Here is a 23811-nt window from a genome sequence, read left to right as displayed (position 1 = left end):
GTCAATGTGCAAGCACTCACGGTGGTTGATGTTGTATGGATTTCACTCTTTTCTTTCTTTATCTCTTTTTCTCTTTTCAATCTACGTCCATCTATTCCCACCCCTGCGATAAGATCAATCCCTTCTTCCCACCCTATTCTCTCTTTCTCTCTTCCCTCGGCTCGTTTGTACACGTATGTGTATTATCGGTACGTGTATCGATTTTCGATCGAACCTTTCTCCTTTCCCCGTTTCTACCCTAGCAGCCCTCTCGATAAACTATTCTCGCGTGCAAGATCGCGACGTCATGAATTATTCGAACGACTTCAGGAACCAGCTCTTGCTCTCAGGGACGACGATCTCGTTGTCGCTGGAAGAAGAATGGAGAGTATGCTGCGGAGGATTGTCCTTTCGAGCTAGACGAAGCTCTTTTCCTTCTCTATTGAGTCACGAGCTTTCATCCGTGATTTTATACTACTAACTTTTCATGCCATTAACACCCGACTAACATGATTCACCCTCTCGATGATTCTTTAATCGCCAGTGTTAAAAAAGGGTGATTCATGGAAAATGATGTTTCGAGAATTGATATAAATTAAATGCTAGGAATTATGGTGAAAACCATTGAAAATTTAGTAACTCCATGATTCATCTAACTTTCGATCTTTGTAATGTGTCGGATTTAGAGAATATATATGTACGAAAGAACGCTTTTTTTTCTGTATAATATAAAATATGAAGTCGTGTACTCTTTTATCAGCAACGTTGTTAGAAACAGAAAAAATACAAATAAATTAACAAGGAATTTTTTATATGTCGATGATACGCTTTGGTCGAAGCAAATCCGCATTAGTCCTCCGAAAGGGGTAAAAATTTATAAGAAGTATCATAGGTCATATGCAAACTCATATATATATATATATATATATATATATATATATACACACACACTCATACATATGAGTATGTATAAAGAGAGAGGGAAAGGGAGAGGGGGAGAGAGAAGAGTGAATGTAGTGTGTCGGGCGCGGTTACTTACCACGTTGTCGTGCTTGATGCTGCCGTGTGGCTGGCGCTCAAGGGAGCGGGAAGAAGAGAATAAAAAGAGAAGAGATCTTCCTCGAGCAGTCGTCCTTGCCCTCGCCACTCGGCCCACGTCAAGGCCACTTGGCCGAGCGCAATGCACCCGCTTCTTCCTCCGTCCCTCTCTTTCCTCGTCTAACGTACCGCATCGCTCCACTTCAGCTAACCTGTGCTCGCGTGCATCGTAGGTTGCACAGTTACGGGCGTTTGTTCGATCTGTTTCAAATCTTCTTTCTCTTTCTTTTCGGTGTTTTGTGCTACTTATAAAATACAATCAATAGTAATTGGTTATATTGGATATATTTAAAAAAAAAAAAAAAAAAAAAAAGAACTTTTAAATAAAACTCTTTTATAAGGACCGAAGAAGAAAAAAATTAGTGAAGCTTTGTCAGATTTTATTTCTGGGATACATGATTAACTATGAATTGTGCGATGCGAAGAAAAAGCGAAGGATGGTTAAAACCGCGAATGGGAGAAGGGATATGAAACTGCAGGGTGCCATGAGAAAGGTTCGGTAGCTCTCGAGGATGGACGGAGAACGGGTTTCGGTGGGCACGTAATCCTGATCTTCCGAGATAATATGAGAGTCTCGACTATTCCCCTTCCCCTTCTTCTTAATCTTATCTTTCTTCTTCTTTCTTCTTCTAAGTACCTTTATAACGATGTGATTTTTAAGCGATACAAAATGGTCGTAGGATGGTTATAGAATTAATGAATGGAGCGATCTTTAGATTTATTTAATACTCGTTGCTCCTCTTAAAGCGCACGTACATATGTACGTATATGTACATGTCCTTCATGTGCATACACACGTATATATTTATAATTGTCAAGCATGAACGCGTTCGTAACTTAAATGTTTCCAAGATCGGAGGTAAGATGCTCGTGCGGTCTTCGTTATTACGTTTCATTACTCCAAGTGGGGGGGGGGGTAGGAGGATGGAGAGAGAGAGAGAGAGAGAGAGAGAGAGAGAGAGAGAGAGAGAGAGAGAGAGAGAGAGAGAGAAAAGGAAAGGGAAGAAAATGGCTTACAACGTATATATACGTGGCGCCACTGGTGGTTTGCTATAAATACCATGGCTTCTGTTATTTTTAACTCGGCGTCTGGGTTGCACGCATAAATGACACACGCAGAAGGAACTTAAAGAGGATTCGAGAGAAGGCGAAGAGAGGTATACATACGGATCGTCGTAAGATGGGCAAAAACGGGTTTGTTCGAACCACACGTAATCTCATAAGCCCTGCATCTCCCGAGTAGTATTCGAATTGTAGCCTTCTCTCGACCTTCTCCATGCAATCCGCGTCCTTTTCGCGATTACATCTTTGCCCGCGATTACGTCCTTTCAAGTTGTTCGCTTTTTATCCTTTCGTTCTCTCTTTTATTTTTGATTTCTTTGGCATCGTGCAATGATCTTCCGAGTTAATGTTTTTCTACCTACCGAGTTAAAAAATAACGTTTTGTCTATCTTCTCTTGTTTATTTTTACTGTTTATAATAATATTGCGTGAGTTTGGCCTAACATGATCTCTATCGTTAAAAATGTTATTGTGTATATATTATGTACCTCATGTTTTGTCTTTGATCACGATCCGTTATTTGAAACAATAGCTGAGAAAATGCATTTTTAATTCACTTCGTTAATTAAAATTCTTATAAACCGTTTGTGTTCTTGACATGATTGGAATTGCTATTTTAATTATTATTAAAATTTTATTTAAAATTACTTCGTAGACACACACACACACACACACACACACATATCTGACGAACATGGATTATTAGAAAGAAATATTGTAGGTACTTTTCTCCAAAATGAAATAACATCAGAATTAATTTTAATATCATTGCGGGCTAAATTTAGAATTAGAAGTAAGCGTAAAAATGTCTTCTTTTAACTGATCGAATCCTATGGATTGTTTGTACTTTTCTTTTTCTCCGTTTTTAATGCGAAAAGTATAGAGTTCAAAGGAAGATACATTTAAAGTACTCAAAAGAGAGAGAAAATAAAAAAGAATAAAACAGATGTTGCTCATAAACAGAAAATGCAGCCGAAAATTCCATCAAAGTTTAATATTCGATATTTTTAAGAAGCGACGTGTATAGTGCAGAGCATTGACACGATAGATTTTACACCACTCCAGGTCTTACACCAGCCTTACTCTACTTTTCTTTCTTATTTTACGTTTCTCGCATCCTTTCGATCTTCCTTTTTTTCCTTACAGCTCCGCAGAATCTCTCCCCCCCTCCTCTCTCTTTTCTCGTACGATGCTCCCTGAAGCATGACGTTGGGCGTTGATTAGATCCTCTTTCCTCTCGTTTCACTCTTTTCTCCTATCTTTCTTTCACTCTTTCTCATTGGTTTCTCCATGCTTCTACCTCTCTTCTTTTTATCCAAGCTGCATGACCTTGCCAAGGTCGGGTGAACGAACAGCAGCGACGGCACCGTGGACATATTCTTCGATGTTTGTGTGCGGTTGATGTATTCCCGCATCAATATATGGTAACAGGAATTTCTAGCGAAGACAGGATGTCCACGGTGCATTTGTTCGATCATCATTCAGGCCGGACGTGTTCGTCTTAAAACTTGTCTTCTGTTTCAGCGAATGTCACTTTCTCATTTTCAGATATCGATATTTTTATAGTCCTTGATCTTTTTTTCAGAGGAGAAAACATGAATCGAATTAGGAAGTGATATGTTTCCTGTTAAGAGATTCACATTTATTTTTAGAGATTATTTTACAAATTCTTATTATTTAAGAGTTATGTTATATTATTCATTTTATAAGTTTTAATGAATTGTTAGTAAAAAGATTTATAAATAATGTATTGTAATATTTATCATCCAACAATTGTCATATCCTTCAATTGAAATTATTTCGAGATACAATTTTAATCTCAAGACTTAATTATAAAAGTCATATGGTAGCATATTTTATGGAACTTTCTCTTTTTTTTTTCGAAGTAGAAGAGAGTATAAAGACATGAGGATCAATCGATTAACTCTTAGTATTACTGTCCTTCGAGATGACAAGCAATGACGGATAATCTTCTCAGGACACGAAATAAACGATAATTTGCAAATTAATTATGGGACCGTCAAATGGTCGCCACTTTAATCGCAAATATCGCTCGATGATCAGGACGTACTACAATTTATAAGATTATTAATATTAGCTCGTTTGCTAGCGAGAAGAAGTACCATTTAAAATGAATAAAATAATTCTTTCTGACCGATCTCGTTTAATTTTCGAAAAAGAACACAAGATAAGTTAATAATTATAAAATACAAGACAATAAATAATTCTCTGATAATTTTTTCCATGTTATACGTATACTTTGCAAGACATTCACATTGGAGAATTCATGTCGTTATCGTTTTATTAAATTTCACCAAATATATCTTTATATAAATTCACGATTAAAAATTTACTCTGCAGTACTCTGCAGTATTTTGCAGTTTCGAATAGTTAGTTCACCAAAAATATTTATTCTAAAATATTAAAGTTACCCTATTTTTACAGTAAATATTACGATCAGCATAATACGATTATGACTATTTATTGATTACTATTATAACAATGGGATATGTTCCTAAAAATCTATAGATCACAATTTTAAATATAGAATTTGTATTGTTTCATGATTTTTAATTTGTCAGTTCTATTACATATTTTTTATTTGTTAATTATATTTTGAAAAAAATCAGTTCCTTTGAAATATTTGTAATATTAAGAACTTCTGATGAAGAATATATAGGCAAATTAAGATATGCCTATGAGTATTATGAACCTTTCGTGACGGTGGAAGGTACATACCTTTGAACGACGTCGATTTAACCTCCATTTGTTAACTTGCACGTCATTAGACTTCAGGCATGCGTGTCATTACGCATCCAACTCGATACACTCTATGATCGTTTAACCGAGCGAAGCGACAGCGAGCGTATATAAATCGCTAACTCACGGGGTTTTAAGCACGAGGAATCGTATAACGACGATGATAAACGCTCGCAGGATGAACAGAGAGAGAGAGAGAGAGAGAGAGAGAGAGAGAGAGAGAGAGAGAAAAAGAGAGAGAGAGAGAGAAAGAGAAAGAGCACAGTCCCCCAAGATCGAAAGGCCGTTACCGTGCGTACGCCTCTCGAGGTTCCTAAAGCGAACGTTCTTTCTTAGGAATTCATTTCTCGGGGTCAGCGTGTGCATTGTACCACCTTCGAAGATCGGTATTCGCCGACTATGCCGATCTTTCTTCTATGGCCATTCATTCTGTTTACCTTCCCATTAAAGATTCTTCGGATTATTCTACGTAGAAGCCCGTGTCTTATTCATTTGGCGATTTCTCGGTCCTTTCTTGCAGAAGTTTTTTCCTAAAGAAGTCATTAGAGATCAGAAATACAATACAAAAGTGTGTGTGTATGTTTCTCTCTCTCTCTCTCTCTCTCTCTCTCTCTCTCTCTCTTTCTATATATACATATATATATATATATCAATTATAGTAAACTCATAGAGTCTTATGGAATTGAATTGATATCATGAATAGATTTTTACTTCCGTGTATTGCAGTTTTCTTGATCCAGTAAATAAATCATAGTAGTGTTTGAACTACTGATGAAGTAGTGTTCTTATTTAACGTTTCACCTTATTTTTATTTTTATTTGACATTTGAAATAGAAAGAAATTTTATTTTAAAGAGATCGTTGACCGCTGATTTTTTCAAACGAAATATGTATAACACGGAGTTCTCATATCATGTGTGTATTTATGTTAAAACATGCCGACAAAGGGGGAACTTTAGTTTAGTCGTCTCTTACCAGGAAGAACAAAAGTCTACCGGCGACTCGTAATATCTACTTTCATTTCTTTCATCTCGGTATGGTCGCGCGTGAGCTCGGTCTAGTGCTTTGCTTTTCCCGTTCTTCTTCTTCTGCTTCTCCTTTAACTCCTTTTTCTTTCTCTTCAGAATAAACCCTGTACAAAATAAACGAGGCAAGCGCTTTTAAATAAGTCGTAATTCATTTGGTCGAGAATAGATACAAGAAGGCACAGCCTCGAAACAAACGCCTCCTACTTTATTCTTACCGTCGCTCTTGTACGATACACACATATAACCTATTCTTTGTCTTCTTCCGTCCTATGTTTAAAGAGGAGGTCCAGAGAGTATTGTTCGAGCTATGTGATTATCCACATAGTTTTATAGATTACAATATTCTACACATTACGACAAACGTCGGCATACAATTATGCTATATTAATACATTCTTCTTTTTGATTGATTATATTACTGTCATTGATTCTCTTTTGATTTCTCAGTATCGGTAATAGAAGGGGAAACATAATTTGTTATATTTAATCCAAAATTCTGGATTGTTTCTCTGTTCAGTTCTTGACGCGAGACTAAAAGGTATTCATAGGCATTCATTCAGGAAGGTTGATTGGAATTACAAGATGTTTTCTTTCGAAAAAAGTTAGGATATTTGAAGTTGAAAACGCGACAGAAAATTACCCCACAAATTTATCGATGAAGACACATTGGAGAAATGAACAAAGCGCGTTTATTCTTCCACGTCTCTTCTTCCAGTTTTTCTTTTTCCTTTTCCTGAATGTCGTAGTTGCACCTCCCAATGACACTTCTTCGTAAATGCTTAGCCAAGAACGGTAGGAGTTGAGGCAACGAGGAGAAAGACGCCTTTACCTTTGTATTTGCAATGACCACGCTCGTACCTTCGTACAAACAAGCTTTTTTTATTTTAGAACTCAAGCGAGCAAGTATATACGCGCGGGCTTTTTACGACCGTTAAAATATAACTTCCTGCAAAGACACGAATATAATACCTATGAATACTTCAGCGCCGTAGACTTGATCAGTGGTAGTAGTACCTTGTTGCTGAGAGCCATTAATGACGCATTCCATTCGTGGACCCACGCGAAAGAGGGTTCATAACCCTCTCGCGCTCGCGTTTCTTCCTCCTTTTCCTCCTTCTTTTTTTAAAAGAAGAATATTTCTCGTTCCATCTTTCTCAACGTTGTCCACCTGCTAAAGAAAAGGTCATACATTTTCTACAAAACTGTCGATCCTTCTAACGTTCCTTCGAAGAGAAATAGGAATGAAGAATCTCGAGTTCGTGAGTCCCGCGTAAAGGTTACGTGCGACGACAACAAGAAGGAGGACGAGGCAGCACGGTGGTCAAAGAAATTCTTGGAATAGTCTTCCCTCTTCATCCTTACCCAATATCCTCCCCTTTCTCACTTTTTCCTCTTTTTCTTCTTCTATTACTATTTCTTTTCTTCTGTTGCGATGCGCAACCCGTTGAATGTCAGAACACCAGGGTATGAAAGTATTTGCATCGAGAACGATTCCCGGATTATTAGACATGCAGATTACCTGTCTGTTGCTTACGCGCTGAACTGCCATCATACACTACCACTATGGAGTATAATTTTTTCCTTTCTCTCTCTCTCTCTCTCTCTCTCTCTCTCTCTCTCTCTCTCTCTTTCTCTCTGTTTCTATTTCCCTATTTTATTTTTTTTTCATATCATTTCTTTGGATTATTCAAAAGTAACTCTGTAAATAGTCATGGTCATTTTTAAGGTAAATACGCAAATAGTAATAAAATAGGAAAGAAGAAAATAAATCGTTTTGTGAGTGTTCAAGTACTTACGTTTATTTAACTTGGGTCAATTTCACAATTCTACCACTTCGGAAAATTCCTAAGGGACATTGAACTCGTTTGCTACCATTCATCCTCGAGTTTACAAGCATATTAGTTGGTAGCACCGGATTTGTTTGACTCAGGAACAAACATCGATCGAGGAGACATGTTAGCTCAACAATTTAATACACAAAATTCTCATGTTTTGAATTTTTATATTGCAAATTTTTCGTTATGTATACAGTTTGATGAAACCGATGTGCACTAGCTTTTTAGATTAGTCTTTTATATTCAAACCATTATTATAATTATAAAAGTTGTAAAAATCCAATTTGTTTGTAACTTTATAAAATGAATGAAAATCATCAATGTGATCATAGATGAAAGTCTCCACGGATCTATTCGCGACATGCCTGAACATTAAACCCTATGCCCGGCTAGGGGAATTACTGGCAAGGTGGGATTTGGATGAATATGCATGAGTCGACGAGCTCTTCATAATATCATTCCACTATACATCAGCCGTAGACCACCAATTTACTTTAGCCACGTACAACGTTGGTGTTGCGTGTCTCGCGCGCGTATTAATCGCGCGTTGTCTCTTCTATATCTCCTCGTCGTTGGCTTTCTCATTCTCTCTCTTTCTTTATATTACCATCTCTTTTCTTTTCAAATGCTCAGCTACACACATATTTACCTAAGGGTCGTCCATCCGTGGCGCATGGATTTACCGTGTGACTCTATTGACCACTTTCTCTCCACTTCCTCTATTAGAAAATTATTACATGAATTTTCTTCGTCGTAGAAACGGACATCTTACTTCATACAGACGAATAATCATTTACGGTTGTCCCGTAGATATCGATTAATCGAAGATAGACATCTTTCTGAGGTTTCTTTCCTCTTCCTTCTAGTTCTTTTTTTTTTTTATTTTTAAAGAATGAAACACGATAAGAACTATTATTTTCTTTTTTTCCTTCTTATTGGTCTGTTGTTTTTCTTTCTTCCCTTTTATTAGCCTGTGATGAGCAACGATGCGACGAGACGAGAACTTAGCCGAAAAGCAGCATTGCAAATCGCAAATCGTGTGTGTAAAATAATTTGGGGTGGTCACTTCCTCATGTCTATATGAGAATTATCAGCAGTACACAGCTCTCATTACGGGCTCTATTCGCGCAGAAAACTTTCAAAATCGAATACACTATTCTGTAGAAAATGTAGTTCGTTACTTCTCGAAACAAAAATGTAGCTACGCAGGATAGAAACAGAGAAACAGAGAAACAGAGAAGGTATTTTCTCTCTCTTTCTCTCTTTCTACTTAGCCTCGCCTTTCCTTCCGGCTTCAAAGCGTCCCCCTTTCTCTTTCGATTCGAGCTACTATCTTCGATTCAATGCAGCCAGAAGGCTTCTTCTCTCTCATGAAAGGGTAATGAGATTCCCACGCGAGAATCCCTTCTATCCTTCTCCTCAATTTTTTATCTCTCCATTTTTTCTCCCTTTCTCATCTCCCCTAGCACTCAAACCCTTTTTCATTTTCGTATTCCGACAATTCTATCTTTTCGCGATCTGGAAATGTAAACTGAGTATTTTCGAATTTTTCTAGCGCAGTACGATTTTTTGAAAATGAAGCTATGTAGGAAAAGAGGAAAGACAAAGGATTTTGTGGAATATGTAAAGTGGCCAATAAAACGTTTCGGATTGGTTCTAATCGTCATGCTCAATGCAGTATAAATGTTGATACTTAATTAATGTCATTATTAATTTTATTTATTCATTTTATGAATATCTGACAAGGGAAGATCCCAAATCGTAAATTTACAAAAATATGAAACTTTGGGAATATATAGAGGATATATAGATATGTATTACGCAATTTTTTTTGCTGCTAAAAGTCACTCCAATGGTGTAAAATTGATCTCAGAAAATTTGGCTATTTTTCGATTTTACGTTATACTACTAGCAAATTGTAAAATAGAGAAAGAAGTTTTCAGACAAAAGTTACTTTTATTAATTCGGATTATGAAATCTTAATCGATAATTTGATTAATATTTTTTTGAAGTCAAAATTATTCATTCTGTATAAATGATTCTGTTCAAAGAGTTTGGGGTATAGCGTAACTTGAAATTATGTTGAGATTTGCATAACTAGGGTTAACGTTCCTATCGGATGATACATTTTTTTAAGTTTCATTGTAGATTACATATGTGTTTTCAAAGTTAACTGATTATACTTGAATTATTTATTGAACTCCTGCATTATTTTATCTGCTTCGTAAAAAAATAAAAGAAAAGATCGTTAATTATGTTAATAAAAATAAATTATATCAAACAGTTTTCTTTTTTTACTGCATTTCTATCTGGGATATTTACCATTTAATTTGATCAGACTACGTAATGAGAGACAAAAATATATAATGTAAATAATCTTATTTTTGTAAGTGTTAAAAGAACACTGTTTATCATTTATCATACGTATTCCATCGTATGATATAATGTGATACAGAACTTTTTTCGATTGTCGAGGAACACAAATCATCAATAGAACAAAACTTATGCTTCTATTTAAAAAAAAAAAAAAAAAAAAATAGTACTTTATAATTATTTAAATTATCAATTAAGATTTCACGTAAAAAAATAAATTTCAGAAAAAACTATTAATAACTATTAATATTTTTGATAACCTTTCTCTAATTACCTTTTTCAATCGTATAAACAATTTGTAAATCTTATACCAAATAATGATCCTAATTAAAAGAAGTGACTTTTGTTTGAAAACGTTTTTTTTGCTTTACAGTTTAGCTTTACAGCTAATAGTACAACATAAAATCTGAAAATAGTCGAATTTTCTAGGATCAATTTTATACTCTCGGAGTGATTTTAAGCAGTAAAAAAAATTGCTATCTAACTCATCACATCTAACACGTGTTTAAGATTTTCGATTCCTGTCTTAATATCCAATGAAGAAATAATCATATCGTCCATATAAGGCTGTTCATCCAATATCATTCGAGACGTGCGACTTTAGCGACGTCATCTTACATCTTTATCTTCTTAGTTATATCTTTGAGTTACATCTTAAAACTGTACTTAGAGATTTCTTATGTATTTCTTACATTTCTTATGTTTCGTATAACCGGTACCACGGCTTATTTTGCAATTGCTGTTTGCGATTCTGGACGAGCACTCGAAATTGTGTAGAATTTATTAACATGTTTTATTAACAATTAATTGATGAAATATAAAGAAAAATAATAGTATTGGTCACAACACACAATCATCTTAATCTGATCTCGAACCGTTCCCTACGACACGTAGAATGAACTGAATTATTCTTCGATCATTGCTTTTATTGAAGCTACAAAACTTATAAAGAACTTAAATAAAGAATGCCAATAAGTAACATGACACTCTTTGATCGTCGATTATAAAGTCTTTCATTTAGTCGTAATTTGAAAAACTTAAAACGACTTGGAAAGCCATAAAAGCAATTTTTTAAAAAACTATTCGGATATTATGTTACCGAGTCATTGGAAAAATAGAAATGTGTACGTACGATCGATTAATTCGGTATTATTAAAAACTCTTCAATCAATTATTATTAAACACTCTTTATTTTTTATATAACTTGACTATATTCAATCCGAAACGTTTTAAACTCAATTCACCTTTGTGCGATTTCGATGCATGTACCTGAAGAATAATGTCTAATTATTGGGCCGACGAATTCGATAATGATCCAATGTATTAAGCATCTTCTGTAAAGAAAGAAATATGAAGAAAATAGATACTCGCTCAATGAAGAATGTAAAGAGTGATTCTTTTGAAATGGAAATGATTATTCTATATACCTATTACGCAGCTCGTTCGGGTGTGAATATGAAATTTTAGGTAGTGTGGAAAAATGCATGGAATGACCCTCGTTAAATGGTGCATGTGTATCATCTTCGAATTCATCTTCTGTTTAGGCTTTATATATCTTCTCGTTTTACTTTTCAGTTGAATCATCCAAGACGTATTTTGATTAAATGATTTTCTCAAGTTCACTCGTACGTCGATCTAGACTGAACGGAATAGTGACTTTTTTCGTCCGCTATCGATATCGGCTTTTAGCATGATCTTTGTACAAGTTTTTTCCGATCGAGATTCGGAAAAAAGAAAGAGAAAGATATAGATAGATAGATATAGATGGATAGATGAATAAATGGATAGATAGATAGATAGATAGATAGATAGATGATAGATAGATGGATAGATAGATAGATAGGGGAGAGAGAGAGAGAGAGAGAGAGAGAGAGAGAGAGAGAGAGAGAGAGAGAGAGAGAGAGAGAGACCAGTTTTTTTTACGTTCGATTCTCTCGTAATGCGGTAGTAAAGTCATCTCCAAGGTTTACCATTTATATTTAGCGTATTTTCATTTCCATATTCTAATGAATTTGATGTGAAACCTTTTTGTAGGGGTACGTTTTACAGTGGTACTATGACATCGTCCAAGAATAAAATTCGCCGAATAATAATATCTTCTTCTATGGATATAAAGTTCTATGAATGTTAATGAGTCACCCGCTCTCTGTGAGACTCTTTGACTCTTCTTTCCTTCGTTACTTCCACGTTGTACACAAATCTTCCTTCCTATGGTTGCTTCTGGCGCTTTACGTCAGTCATTCTGTATTTGTTATTCCAAGAATATTGTACTTGAGAATGTCTCGTCCATCATTTCTAAACACGTTTGAAGTATATCTTTTTTTTTTTCTAACCACGCATATAGTTATGTTCGGGGATTTATAAGTAAATTAGTAGCTATCCGAGAAATATAGTATTGTTCATTACTGTCGTTATCACTGCACTATCGTTATTGGAAAAATGATTATAGCAAAAATATTCTTAGTGCTGGTTAACTTGCAGTTCTGTCTAGAAAAAAATAAGAAAAAAATGGACAGACAAGAAGAAGTAAAAGGAGAAAAAGAAACAGAAAAAGAAGAGGAAGACGAGGAAAGAAGGCTAGGTTTGCGTGCCCCTGATACCATGGCGTGATGCAAAATACTCGTCTCTGTACCTCTTTTTCCTACTTCGAGAGACATTAAACCTCGACGGATGACTGTAATTAAGCTTGACATGGAATTGTTTGTAAAGCAAGAGAAGAACCTTCTCAATGTGCTGTGGAATACGATGTTCTATTCATATAAATACTTAGATATAAATATACATATATATGTCTAAAGCTTAGGATTTAGGAATCTATCTAAGATAGATGCAAATGTTTGTTAGGAAAATATAAGTGAGACGACGTGGGTTTTGCATATTTGGCATTGAAATTAGCGCAATAAAGAGATACCAATGTTGAACATTCGGTAAAACATTTTTGTATTCTAGTATTAACATATAAAACACGTAATAATTAAGAGACAATAGGAAGTTCCAACTTGGCGAGAACGAAAAGCAATATTGTGTAAAGATTTCTGCTGCTATCGTTTATCGTCCATCTTTAATGCAAGGCTTCTAAATTCGCACGGCACTTATACGTGAGAGTTTCCAAGCCGTCAATGGGGTTGAAAGGAAATGAATGTATGAATCTGAAGTGAGGAAAAAGAAGACGGAATATGGTAAAAATCTAATAGAAGAATTGTATTAGTTCTCCGAGTCCTTCCATTACCCTTTCCTTTTCAATTCTTCCTTTCTTTCTTTTAGTCTTTTAGTCTTTTAGTCTTCTACTGTTTTTTCCAAATCCCTGCAATCTTTTCGGTCGATAGACAGGATGGAATCATGTCAGTGACCTCGCAAGGCCTCGCCAAGGTCGTACGTTGAGCTCGAGAGTTGCCAACAGGAGATGTGCATCACCACCACTAGCATCCTCTCAGAGAATACTCCACCATACTTCTCACCATATTTCTTCTCGTTTCTTGCAATAGTTCTCTTCGCTTGCATCAACTTCTTATTCATTTGTGAACAAATAGGCTCACACCTTCTTTTGTAGGACCAGGATTAAAAACACCGATGACATCGACAAAGCTTATCGGTCTACTGTATAAATTCTGATTGTTCTACTTGATTTACGATCACGAAGAATCTGTTTTCTTGATAGGCTGCTTTTAGCTTTGATGTTTAAACGGATAAAAGGTGTCTCGATATGGCAAGCAATGAATTTAATAATACATAATTGATCGTAAGATCGATAATTATCTTGTCTTGAGTTTTCAAGGAATACATCACTAATCATCCGAGTCGTAATGTTACATCCTATTTAAAGTTTCTCGAATCCAGATCTTAAAATTTCAAAGTACGGGATAGAAGAAGTAAATCGATTATGTCAATTCATATGACAATTTTATCATAATTCTCGTATTACGTTTCATAAATACTATAAAAAATTATCAATTAACAAGTTTATTATTGTAGAAAAATTAGGGCGTATGAATGTAATAAAGAAACAAAACGGACATTTTTACTTAGACGTTGCAGAAGAATATTTTCTTTTTTCAGAATAGCTACTAACTAAATTTGATTAATAATCATCGGTCTTATTAATAATACTTATGATTACCAAAAAGCGAACAGATTAACAAGCAAGAATAGAGAATTCAAAAGATTCTGAAATATCGGGTTCAAGTAAATTGTGTCATCTGTAATATAATTTTACTTTTTTTTTTTTGCATTATAATTAGCCTTTAAGGAGTAAAATTATTCCTGAAGAAAAAATAAAAAATTTTTTTTTTAGTGAAATATCTCAATAACGGTAAAGATATCTAAAAAAAAATACATATCACATAAAAGTCAATTTCGCAAATGCTACGTTTTGGTAGATTTCGTTCACTCCTAAAGTAACATATACAGGATTTTTAAACTTGCTGGGTTGTGTCTAGATTGTGTCTAGGTATTCATTTTTAAACCAAGTATATTGGAAAACATTTTTGAATCTGAGTTACATTTGAGTTTTGAGTTAATGATTGATATTTAATTATTTCATTACGTGAATGCAGATTGATATTTTCATCCAGGAGAATTATATTATTCAAATGTGTGAATAAAATTTTTTCATATCTGTAAATCAAACATATCTAAAGATTGTCTGTCGTTTTCTTTAGAATGATTGAAAATATTATTTCTTTGTTTCCTGGAATCGACTGATTTAACTGATTTGGATAGTGTGCCGAACACGAATCGAATAGTAGCATGTTTTGTGACCAGGATTCGGTAGATATACTTAGCTAAACCTAATTTTGAAATATTCTGATGTGAGTTATCTTATTTCTGATTTTGAAGAATTTTAATAATCAATGTGAATATTATTTTGGGTGGAATATAGTTTCTTGTACTGTTTATTACGTTAAAGAAATTAATCGAATTTTTGTAAAGAAATGATTTTACAATAATATTATATACATTTGACTGTTGTCGTAAATGCAACTCTCAATAGGCTATGTCCAGAGAAACATTTATATCAAATCTCTTCAATAATAAGTAAATATATCACATTATTTGTATATTGATCTTTTGTAACATATGGACTTTATTCTCGTTGTTAGATTATGCAGAATCAATTACATTTTTTTGATATTAATTGTGAGTTGTATGTGAGGCTTCAATTTTTATGCGATACGCGTGGTGTGGCGAGTATCTTTGTTTTAAACATTTCTATGAGGAATATCATTATTGCACCATTTACAAATTATGATTTCCACTATTTTTATTGTTTGTTATTTATATAATTTTTCGATATGTCAATTCATACAAAATGAGAATACCAATAAAATGAATATGTAAATATTTATTTCCGTATTCCGGAATATAAAAAGGTATTAACCTATTTATTTCGAAAAACCATTAGTTTAAGAGACATTTTAATTTCAATATTATTATGAAATTATATGCATTTACTAAAACATCGTAAGAGTAATAAGTAAATTTTATTAATAAACAAGATGATTTCTTAGCAATATTTAAATTAAAGCAAATCTTAAATTGAAATATCTCCTAAACATAATGAAATATATAACTTTTAAAAAAACGAACTTGATCTTCGCACAACTTCTTCGCATTTTATTATAAAAAAAAAAAAAAAAAAAAAAAAAAAAAAAAAAAAAAAAAAAAAAAAAAAACGAATAACATTGGAATAAATATCTCTTAAAGCTATTCAACTTCTATCTGAAACATGTTTCACTACCGATGCTAATAGTGGTAGATATAGAATAAAAGTAGTGCGGAGCTGTAGTAAGTGCTGTAATATTTTTTTTTCGCTTCTTTTAAAATTCAGATTAGATTGCACGGCACGTTGATGCGACGAAAAACAATCTAATCTGAATTTCAAACATTGTAGTCGTAAAATACGACATTGTCGCATAGCACGCGTTGTCAATTTGGACGTGAAGAACATAAAATGTGCTTTGTTCGTTTATTATCGTATTAGTCGGTCGCTTAAACGACAACGATGTAACAAATTGATCACTACAGACTTTAACAAACTTGATTATTATCACAGATCAAAAGTGCGTATTACATTATCAATATGAACGTGAAAGCGTTGCATCGTTGCTTATCAAAATGTAATATGAAGATATGTCAACGAAACAATCGGTCATCTGTCGGATTTTCGTTAGATTTTTCACATCAAACTTCTTTCAGGAGAAACCGTGATCATATTTCTCGCGACAATATTCTTGCTTCATCCTTTATTTTTATATGGATACGTATGTAATGATGATACGAAATGATGATATATAATGAGAATATGCAACAAGGGTATATGCACCTTCTCAGTCTGATTTGAACACAGACTAATTTATTATCACAGATTGACTGACATAACTATGTATTTTCATATTTATATATATTGTTTATCGAACTTTCAAAAGTTTACGAAATCGCTTTAGAAAATTAAATGCAAAGTATAGGAAAGTGGACACCACGTTTTGTCTTGTACTCTTTTCACCAATTTCGCTCCTTAATTGTTTTTTGCGAATCAAGATACATGTCAAGATTCTTTTTTCCTCTTTCCTAGATGAAATATTGGAAAGTTCCTTACATTATAGTTAGATGATCAATCGTACGATATAATAAGATTTTTACGATATAATAAGATAATTACGATATAATAAGATTATTAAAGACTTTATAAGTGATGATTCGAAAACATATATTATAACCGTATGATCATGCAAGGTCGCGTTGAAAAGAGCTGGTTTGATGCTACTTGTTGTCTTCATTATTTTAAGATTAATATACGATCTCTATAAAGCAATAGCAAGACTTATCGATATTTTTCTATTTTTTACGATTTTAAAACACTATTTATTATCTTAAAAGATTAAAGTAATACTATTTATATTTATATTTCTACACAAGTATTATCATATTTATAAATAAAATACCTAAAGGAACATGCGTAAGGGCAAGGATGAGGAAATAATCGAAGTTCAGAGAAAATATATATCATTGAAAGTATAATTCAGTTTGCTTTCTGCGCTTATGGACGAGATTGTCTGGTTGAATTTCGCTTTTTGTCAGGAATCATCATTGTGCACGAAGCGAGTAAGGGAAGGCTAAGTAAGAAGATTGATCGAAACTATGGTCGTATACCTACTCTTCCGCGAGAGAAATAGAAATTCACCGTGATTCTTCGTGAGTGGGACCACACACACGAACTCGGTTGGTCGGGGTCGGTCCGTCAGTCGCTCTCTTGTGCGAGGATATCCTTTGCTTTCCTCTTCTTCTTTGGCTGCTTTGAGCAGGCCAACAGCGCGTAGCAATCGTTTTCTCACTGAATTTATTTTGCTACCACTATCGAATGGATATCGTAATCGGATACTCGACCAGCCGGTACCGTCACGGTGCTATTTTATTAAATTGTTCTCAGGCTAAGCTATTTTCCTTTCCTTTTCTTTCTTTCTCTTCATTGCTCGCGTTCGAAGACGCGCAAACCCGTTTTCGATAACTTAACACGTGTATATAAGTACATAGATAGATATCTCTGTGTGTGTGTGTGTGTAGGAGAACACTGAAACGAGATCTTCCTTTCGTTTCGTTCGTTTATCGACGAAAGAAACAGAAAAGGACCACCATGGCTTTGTCAACGCTTCTCGCGAGATCAGTGAGTACCTGGGAACAGTCTGTGCGTGCGCTCTTCGAGATCTTCCGCGGCGATTCGTTGGTGCGTCGCACGATGCGCAACGACTTGGCTTCTGGCGCCAGACTGCCTTCTTGCTTTCTTTGCTTCTCTCTCTTTCTCTTTTTCTCTTTCTCTCGTTACCGGTGCACCGTTCGACTCTTCGTTCCGCCGCGCGAACGAGATTTGTTCGAGCGTGCACGAATTACATCCTGACGATAATTAAGGGAAAGAACGGAGGGCACTTAATATAAGCGAGACATCCTGGTTCTCTCATTTTTCGAATCTCTTTTCAGATCGCTATCCAACCGCTTATTTACGCAGAACGAGGCTATTCTTTAGATTAGAAGCAATGCCATTATATTTGTCAGGATATCCAGATTCTTTATGCGTAGAAGAAACTCAACGCTCGCTTCAATCTTCGATTATACTTGTTTTTTAAATTACACTAAGAGGTAACTACATATATAAATCTTACTAATTGTAAATTTCAATTTCTTTTTATAAATAAGCTCGTCCTAATGAAAAAAATTCTTTGATACCATTCACATTAGCTAAAAAATATTTTCTACTTTATCACAATTCGACAAGATATTTAGGTAGCCTTACTTTAATGAATTACCCTCTGTATGTATGTGTGTAATTTTAATTATTAATATAAATAATTATATGTAAAATATATTACACATTAAAAAAAATATGAACTATACCTAATAATAATAATAAAAAATATGAACTTTAATAAATTGGATAATATGAAACAAATAACTTAAATATAATGGATAAATATCTAAAAGATATAAATTCTAAATATTTCGCTGTCTGAATATTTCGCAGTCTCTGATGGTATTGTTTTAACTAAATGTAAATAGAATTAGAAAACTTAGGCTCATGAACATTTTCAGAATCGATAATCGAAACTAGAAATGGGCAATCTTTTTTCTGCTAGTGGCTATATGATCTTCGACATTAATCAATTCTCTTACTATTTAAGTTCACTACCCATTACTTCATGCTTAAAAACAAAGTTCACGACGAGATATTTTCCTCATACCTTACCTCGTATAGTATAGGAATAGGTAGAATGTATATGTGTGTGTGTGTGTGTGTGTGTGTGTGTGTATGTCTGTGGCTGTAAGGAAAAATGCCGTTGTTACTACATGTGTTCATTTTCGAGATATTGTCATTTAAAGGTTTTGAATACCAATTCTATTTATTAATAAAAAAAAAAAGCAGAAAAGACAGAAACACAAGTCAAGCAGCTCACGAGACATGGCACTGTCAGATAATGGAGATCGTTTTCTTTCAACTTACGGAAGCAGGTAAATAAGTAGGAACGCGGGTCAAATATGATAATTGCCACCTTTGATCTAACCTGTTCTCTCTTAGGACATCACGGAGGCTCAACAAAAGTAAATTTACAAACGTACGTGGCACGCTGCAACTCTTGTCATTTTTACCTACATTAATTACAAAATTTCAATTTGGACAAATTCGGAATCAATATTTTTTTGTTGTTGTTGCATTATGATCATTGTCAAACTTAGTGACATCATAGAAAGCATTGGGATTTACTCAGAACTATAATATAATAAAATCGTAAAAAAAATTGTTGAATCATTGATTAATTATTTTCAAATATTAATAACAGTACAGATTTTATATATGTGCATATGTGTGTGTGTGGGTATGTGTGAGCGCACGGATATATATATATATATATATATATATATATATATATATATATATATACGATAACAAATTAAAACTATTTGAAACTGCAGTATTTATTTGAAAAACTTTCATATTGCAAAAATTTACAGAACATTTTTAATTTTAGACATACAAAAATCGCCAATAAATGTATAACCCTTTATGTTAAAAAAGATACATACATTATAAAATTTCTTAACTGAATAAAGCTTAGTAATTCATTAATGTATAAATGAAAAAAATAATTAGTATATTGTTCCTCATCCAGCAAGTATACATTTTACAGCTTACGTAAAATTTTTGAAATAAACTATTTTCGACTTTTCTGTGCAAACATTATACTATTGTGCCGCACAAGTTCCTTTTTCTGGAGACGTTCTCGTAATGTAACTCGTGTACTAAAGAAACAAATATCATGCGCAGAAGCGCGGTAGTCAAGAAGACGTCGAGAGTTTATATGTACGTGATGGGGTAGGGCAGAGCGAATCTTGAGAGACGAGCGTTAAATCATAAATCCAGTAAATTGCCCCCGGGTCACAGTTTAAAGCTTTTTTCACACTTACAAGAGAGAAAGAAAGAGAGAGGGAGAGAGAGAGAGAGAGAGAGAGAGAGAGAGAGAGAGAGAGAGAGAGAGAGAACGTGTCAGTGTAAGGTAAGATGGTTAAAAATTTCGTCACAGTCCCGATAGGATCTTACAACTTTCCTCTATCGATCTTGTCGATCATATATTTTTCTTTCCAAAGTTTTTTTTTTGTTTTTTTTTACAATTTTTTGATCTGTTACATGAATAATGCGAAAGCGTTATTACAATCGCGATATTCTCTATATAAATGAAGAATTTAATCTACTAAACTCTTACAATTGCATTTAAGTGCATAAATAATTTTTTTGGTCACAAAAAATCTATTTTTTTTATTTTTTTTTATTTTCTGAGAGTAAATAAATATTTTCTATAGTGGCTCTTAAAAGAAAGTACTGTGAGTTGCCGAGAATGCGCATGTGTGCATCAATGATTTCGTGTACGAATTCTAAAAAATGGCGAAATTCAAATTGAACACCTATTTCATTTTTTAACTTTTCTTTTCCGTTTTGAACAGAATGTTGAAACCGTTTCATTGCAGTAAATCGTCTATAATTTCTGATTATAAGCGCCATATTTATGCTAGCTGTTGAAAAAGTTTTGGTTAATAAACCGAGTGGTTGTCACTGGATTATTCACATACTGTTGTAAGGCCGCATCTATTCTGATATCCGAAGCATCAATCATTATCAATAATAACACATCCTGTTTTGGATGCTTCAACAATACTGCATTAGCAAGCTCGATTTTCATGTTATGAAATGCCATTTCTATAGCTTTCATTCATTCTATAAATGAATCTCCCTTCTTCTTAAATTTTTTCCAGGAGTGTATACAGCGATTGTTAAAATGCGACTGCACGGGGAATAAACCTGCAATGAAAGTTTATCATCTCGAAGAAATGTCTGAGTTTTTTAATTATTTCTGGTTTAGGAAATTTTACTATAGTATCCACTTTGATCGATCGACTCGCGTTTTGATTAATTGTAAAACGAACTTCGTTTCGTTCGAAGACACACTTGGTTGGATTTATTACGATATCGTAATTATTTGATCGAGCGAACAGAATTTTCAAGTGTTCAACTACTCGTTCGCTGACACTATCAATAAATCATCTATGTACACATCCATGTGTATGGAGTCTAAACCAGTTTGTCCACAAAATGCTGGAAAGTCTTCGCGGCATTATGCGAACTGAACGGCATTCATGGAAACTTAATAATATCTGTTTTCCTCATATCTTCTTTTTGTATTTGATGATATATGTGTACAAGATTGATGATGGACAATATAGTTTTATCTCCAAGGATTTACATGAAGTTTTTAATATGCGGTATGGGATACTATGCGTGCATTTAGTGCCCAATATTTAACTTATATTCGAAAATTTTTATCCTTCTTTAATAGATTATCTTGTATTATTACGTGGTTTTTGGTAAAAGTTAAAAGAACATCGCAAAATGATAAAATTGTTAGCATAATAAACTGACATTAATTCGGTACGAGGTACGTGAATTTCCAAAATTCAAATACCAAAGCGTCCTTTGTCTTACAGAGAGATAAAGTAAAGTTAACCCTTTACTCATGATGTTCTTCCTCTTTCTGTTCCAGTTACTTTTTTAATCGTTGCATTTTTTGTCTTAATGTATAATTTTTCTTGTCCTTTTCATTCGAGAATATCCTTTTCTTTCTTTTTCTGCTTATAATTTAATCTTTTTGAATCTGTTTATACAATCTACAAGTGAAGATACTAACATAAAGCAAAAGAATGTAAGTGTATGTAAATAAGCGAGCTGCGCTTGAGAAACCGCATCGTAATTTTTTCCCTACCTTTGAAAACTTTTGATGATACTGTGGGAAATAGGGGGTATATTGAGATCATATAACTATGATATAATCCATAATTTTTTAATAATTTTTATTGAACGAATGTTTAATTTAATCTTCATTATTAGCCAGAGAAAGATTTAACTGTATAAATAATATAGGTTTGTAAAGAAATGTTTCCTTTTTCTATTCAAAAGTCATATCTTAAGCGAAGGATATCTCAAAGAATACGTAATAGACGTAAGAATACGAAATTGATCGAGTAGTATGAAAAAGTAGGGTGTTACTGCGCTTAACAAAAGTAACATCGAGAGCTTTTACTGTTAGAATGAAGCCTTACTTCGTTTATTAATAAACAGAGTTATTATTTTTACTTTCCCAATCCTAAGCTGTGATCCATGTCATTGCCAGACGAACAGTTCTTATAATCGAATTAACGAGTACTTCATATTTACCACGATGTTGACATGAAATGGCAAATCTTTCAATATTAATAGAATGTTCGTTTTATTTTTTTCCTATATCAATTTAGTCACTGATTTTTTTCTAAAGTGAGCCAGCACGAGATGGATTCAGCTAAAATTGATAGTAATCTAATCATTCGAGCATAGTGACTAACTCAATTTTCGTTCGTTTTCATGATGTAATCGCGTTAATATTCGTTCTGAGAACAGGACGAACATTGACCTCATCCTTCATCAATCCTTTCTTTTCTTTCTTTATCATCATTATACGACATATGTATAACGCTCCGTTGCTGTTCAATAACCCGAGTCTCCTTTAAGCTTCGTTAGTCGAGATATTTGTAAAAGTGTTTTACATTGAACTTCTCGGTTCTTTTTTTTAATGTTTCTATAATACAAGAACATTAATGATAATGGATATTCAAAGCAAAGTTATTTTCAAAGAATAATTCTGCAGGGGGTATAATCGATCAGTGTTTATGACGACATCGGTTATGAAGATCGGAGTGAATAACAGAGAAAGGAAGAAAGAGAGAAAAGTAAGGTGGATGGGAGAGAAGGAAGTGGCCGGGCGGTGCGCGAAATTCTCGCTAATGACCGCGTTGGCAATTAGCTGAGAACTTGCAATAAATTTCCCATAACTAATTGCCCCTTTCCTACACCAAACTCTTCGACGAAGAAGACCACACAGGTCTTCTCTTTCTTTCTCTTCCTCTTCTTAACCTCGCGGTTAAACGCTAATTATTATCCTTGTCCACGATAAATTAAACTGACGGAGGTATGGTATTGTCGAAAGCTTGGTTCCTCCTCGAATCTGTCCGAAGATGATTCGTCGAAGAATTCGAACTCGCTGATTTCTTCATTATCGAGAAATAAATAAGAATAGATTTAGAGCGAAATTTATGGATTCATATTTACATTTTTATTTGAATGTCCATAACAAATGGATCAGAATGAATATTAACCAATTTTATTCCTTAAATCTTTAAAAAGTGATTATGTGAAAGGATATATCAATGACACTTTTCAGGTATTGCCGACGTCTTAAAGACGTGCGAACAAGCAAACGAATATAAAACGAAGACAAATACTTATGCGGCAATTTGCGGGCTTTAAGAAATCTTTGTTTCGTGTTTCAAACCTTTCTGTTAGTTTATAGATAGTATAATAATTCCGTAAAGAACCTTACTTATTCCAATCGTAGCAAATCACTCTCAATACTTTTTTTTACAACTTCGTGCATTTTTTTCCCACGAATTTCAATGTAGGCAATTTTTCATTTATGTCGTCCATTCATCAGTAACGAAATTTGTTAAATAACAGTATGTCCAACTTAACTCACAATTGATAACAGGTACATTATTTATTCTTATGCGACTAAGTATTACTAGGATATTGTTTTTATTTATTTTTACTATTG

At 33.8% G+C, this 23811-nt stretch overlaps 1 protein-coding gene and 1 long non-coding RNA gene across 8 annotated transcripts in view; one reads left to right on the top strand and one right to left on the bottom strand.

The window, feature by feature from the left end:
* The window catches only part of LOC124953915 (telomerase-binding protein EST1A-like), a 129532-nt gene that overhangs the window by 44473 nt on the left and 61248 nt on the right, over positions 1–23811 (top strand). The window lies entirely within an intron of this gene.
* LOC124953946 lies at positions 5140–7615 on the bottom strand. 2 transcript variants are annotated; one of them, XR_007102381.1, is made up of 5 exons: positions 6894–7615; positions 6565–6782; positions 6141–6455; positions 5873–6029; positions 5140–5428 (listed from the first exon to the last, which is right to left on the bottom strand). It is a non-coding gene; the product is annotated as an uncharacterized LOC124953946 (long non-coding RNA). The 2 variants fall into 2 exon arrangements; XR_007102379.1 differs by having other exon boundaries at positions 6141–6782.

The sequence above is a fragment of the Vespa velutina genome, chromosome 1 (assembly GCF_912470025.1).
Source record: "Vespa velutina chromosome 1, iVesVel2.1, whole genome shotgun sequence".
In the NCBI taxonomy this organism is placed as follows: Eukaryota; Metazoa; Arthropoda; class Insecta; order Hymenoptera; family Vespidae; genus Vespa; species Vespa velutina.
Note: the sequence above shows the minus strand (reverse complement) of the source record. Positions and strands in the feature narration are given on the sequence as shown.